This window comes from Triturus cristatus, chromosome 8 (genome assembly GCF_964204655.1).
Source record: "Triturus cristatus chromosome 8, aTriCri1.1, whole genome shotgun sequence".
NCBI classification, from domain to species: Eukaryota; Metazoa; Chordata; class Amphibia; order Caudata; family Salamandridae; genus Triturus; species Triturus cristatus.
In genome coordinates this window covers 1,470,825,703-1,470,830,217 of record NC_140591.1, presented here as the reverse complement: position 1 = coordinate 1,470,830,217, position 4,515 = coordinate 1,470,825,703, and positions in this window count along the sequence as shown.

Below are 4,515 nucleotides of genomic sequence, written 5' to 3'. Positions count from 1 at the left end.
TCTGAATTCAGCAAGGGGTCATTTGTGTAGATCCTTCAAGGTTTCTTTATAGAAACTAACAGTTAAATATAGGAAAAATTGAAAATGAGTTGAAAAAAATAGCAGTTTGTGTCAACGTTTTCACCTGTAACTTTTTCTAATTATGACCGCTGTTTGAAAGAAACATACCGTTACATCCGCTGGACCTTTCTGGTTGTGGGGATATATAGGGCGTGTAGGTTCACCAAGAACCCGACGAACCCAGAGCCAATAACTGAGCAGCGACTTGCAATGATTTTTTATTATATACCGGGTATATAGCAATTATTCTGGGAAAATGTATACGTGGAAAAATCGGTATGAAAGACACCTATGTAGTTCTGAAATGGGAACAATATATAGAGTTTAGAAACAGTAGATATTTGCTCATTTCCGAAATTGGGAATACCCATACTAGCATGAGAATTATAGGACATTTTTCAAAATGACTCCTTTTTTACACATTGTCTTTCATTTGGAATGCAGAGATGCATCGAAAGTCAATGGGTAATAACAGGTGCTCTACCATTCTGTGTTACCCTAAGTCTCCCGATAAAAATGGTACCTCACTTGTGTGGGTAGGCCTAGTGCCCGCGACAGGAAACGGCCCAAAATGCAAGGTGGGCACACCGCATTTTCACAGTGAAAAATGACCCTTTTTTTGCAAAGTGCCTAGCTGTAATTTTTGAACCCTAGCTCTGCCGGCACCTAGGGAAACCTAGCAAACCTATACATTTTTTTAAACCAGGCACCCAGGGGAATCCAGGATGAGGTGACTTGACTGGCTCTCACCAGGTTCTGTTACCCAGAATCCCTTGCAAACCTGAAAAAGTGTTACAAAAAACACATTTTCCTCACATTTCTGTGGTGGAAAGTTCTGGAATCTGCGTGGATGCACAAAATTCCACCCACCCCGTGTTCCCCAAAGTCTTCTGAGAAAAGTGGTTCCTCACTTGTGTGGGTAGGCCTAGTGCCCGCGACAGGAAACGGCGCAAAACGCAATGTGGACACACCACATTTTCACAGTGAAAAATGACCCTTTTTTTGCAAAGTGCCTAGTTTTTTAACCCTAGCTCTGCCGGCACCTAGGGAAACCTAGTAAACCTATACATTTTTTAAAACTAGACACCGAGGGAATCTAGGATGGGGTGACTTGAATGGCTCTCACCAGGTTCTGTTACCCAGAATCCCTTGCAAACCTAAAAAATTGTCAAGAAACACACATTTTCCTCACATTTTCTGTGGTGGAAAGTTCTGGAATCTGCGTGGATGCACAAAATTCCACCCACCCCGCATTCCCCAAAGTCTTTCGAGAAAAATGGTACCTCACTCGCGTGGGTGGGTAAAGTAAACGCGACAGCCAAGGGCCCAAAACCTATTGAAGTGACCTCAAAATTACCTTTCACAAACCAACCTGGTTTTGCAAGAGGGGTCCCATGAGTGTTTGGCCCGGGGCTCGTCGGACATCTAGGGAAACCTACCAAGCCCACACATTGCTGGAAACTAGACACCCGGGGCAGTCCAGCAAGGTATGCTTTGCGTGGGTCCCCCAGCATTCTCCTACCCAGAATCCCCTGCAAACCTCAAACTTAGCTGAAAAAATCACTTTATCAAATTTCTGTTGAGGGAAAGTTCTGGAATCACAAATTTCCTCCCAACCAGTGTTACCCCAGGTCTCCCGATAATAATGGTAACTGACTCGCATGGGTGGGTCAAGGACCGGCGACTGGCAAGGGCCCAAAACCTTTTAAGGCGACATCAAAATTACCTATAAAAAACTATCTGATTTTGGGGGGGGGGGGGGGCACCTGGGGTTTTGGCCTCGGGCCGGGTGGCCACCTTGGGAAAGTACCAAACCCAAACATTTCTAAAAACTAGACACCCGGGAGAGTCCAATGAGGTATGGCTTGTGTGGATCCCCCAACGTTTTCCTACCCAGAATGCCATGCACACCTCAAATTTAGCTGTAAAAACAACATTTTCCACAAATATTTGTGTGGAATCACCGTGCCGGCACAAATGTCCTACCCCACAGCGTTCCCCTGAGTCTCCCGAGTATAATGATACCTCACTTGTGTGGGGGGAGGGGGGGGCAAGGGCCTGTGACTGGGAATAAGGGTATAGCACCGAGAATTCTAAGCACTGTATTTTTTTTAAAATAAGTTTTTAGCCAATTCTGCATTGGACACCCACACAAGTGAGGTATCAATTTACTAGGGACACTAAGGAGAACGCTGTGGGGTAGGACATTTGTGTCGGCACGGTGATTCTACACACAAATATGTGGAAAATGTGGGGGGTTTCAGCGAAATTTGAGGTTTGCATAGCATTCTGGGTAGGAAAACGTTGGGGGATCCATGCAAGCCATACCTCACTGGACTCCCCAAGGTGTCTAGTTTTCAGAAATGTATGGGTTTGGTACTTTCCCAAGATGGCCGCCAAGCCCGGGCCAAAACCCCAGGTGCCCGCCCCCCCAAAACCAGATCGTTTTTTATAGGTAATTTTGATGTCGCCTCGATAGGTTTTGGGCCGTTGCCTGTCGCGGGTCCTTGACCCACCCACGCGAATGAGGTACCATTTTTATCGGGAGATCTGGGTGAACGCTGGGTGGGAGGAAATTTGTGGATCCACACAGATTCCAGAACTTTCCCACACAGAAATTTGAGAAAAAAGTGATTTCTTTCGGCTAAATTTGAGGTTTGCAGGGGATTCTGGGTAGGATAATGTTGGGGGACCCACGCAAGTCATACCTCGCTAGACTCCCCCAGGTGTCTAGTTTCCAGGAATGTGTGGGTTTGGTAGGTTTTTTCTAGATGGCCGATGAGCCCCGGGCCAAAAACAAATGGGACCCCCCTTGCAAAACCAGGTTGGTTTGTGATGGGTAATTTTAATGTCGCCTCGATAGGTTTTGGGCCCTTACCTGACGCGTGTCCTTGACTCACCCTCCCGAGTGAGGTACCATTTTTATCGGGAGACCTGGGAAACGCTGGGTGGGAGGAAATTTGTGAATCCACGCAGATTCCAGAACTTTCCCACACTGAATTTTGAGAAAAAAGTGATTTTTTTCAACAAAATTTGAGGTTTGCAGGGGATTCTAGGTAGGAGAATGTTGGGGGACCCACGCAAGCCATACCTCATTGGACTCCCCCGGGTGTCTAGTTTTCAGAAATGTGTAGGTTTGGTAGGTTTCCCTAGATGGCCGCTGAGCCCCGGGCCAAAAACAAATGGGACCCCCCTTGCAAAACCAAGTTGGTTTGTGATAGGTCATTTTGATGTCGCCTCAATAGGTTTTGGGCCCTTCCCTGCCACGAGTACTTGGCCCAGTCACACAAGTGAGGAACCATTTCTATTGGAATACTTGGAGAAATGCTGGGGGGTTGAAATTTTTTTACTTTCTGCAGCGTGAAGATTTGGGCACAGTAATGCAAGGAAAATGTGACCGTCACATTTTGAGGTTTGCAGGACATTGTGGGTAAGATAACTTGTTGGGATCCACAAGAGAGACATCACCATGTACTCCCATGGGTGTTTATTTTCCAACAATATCTACAGTTGGTAGGTTTTTCTTAGATGAAATATACACCTTGGCAGAGAGACAAAAAAGACAAAGATTACTGTACAGCAATCAATTCCTCAAGCACACACACATACTGGTTGGATTTGGCACGAGGGCGAGTGATGGTTCAGTATATAAAATTTTATTAACAAGAGATTACACAAAAATGAAATGCACTGTCATTAATTGAAAGGACAAAAAACGGAACCAGTGACTCGCAGCTCGTGAGCCACGACAAGGCACCAACCGCTTTACAGGCCATTCAGACACCTTTCATACGTGATACACACAAGACCATTCACGCCACCAGGCACGAAACCAACACATTCCAACATTCACAAAAAGGGACAAGGTACACCCTGCTTGAGCAAAACAGAAAAGTCTAATATTTCTGCACAACCACCTACTCCTCAAGCACACATACATACTGGTTGAATTTGGCACGAGGGTGAGTGATGGTTCAGTATATAGTTGTATTAACCAGAGATTTCACAAAAATGAAATGCACTGTTAATAATTGAAAGGACGAGAAACTGAATCATTGACTCACAGCTCGTGAGCTGTAAAGCCACGACAAGGCAACAAACTTCTTTACAGGCCATTCATACACCTTTCATATGTGTGACACATACAAAATCATTCACACCGCCAGCCGCAGGCCCAACACATTAGAGCACTCACACCAGCAGACCGCCATTTAAGGGCCCATCACTTTCACACACCCACATTCCTGATACAGCAACCACACCAGCTCACGGATTGCGTTGAGTGGCGTTTAGCTAGTGTGTGTAGTGACCAGCAGCAAGTCACTACTCACACACCGCCAGCCAAGCACCCATTCACGCACACCGCCAGCCATAAGCCAGTCCACACACACCACCAGCCAAGCGTCAGTCGACGCACACCGCCAGCCAAGCGCTAGTCCACGCACACTGCCAGGC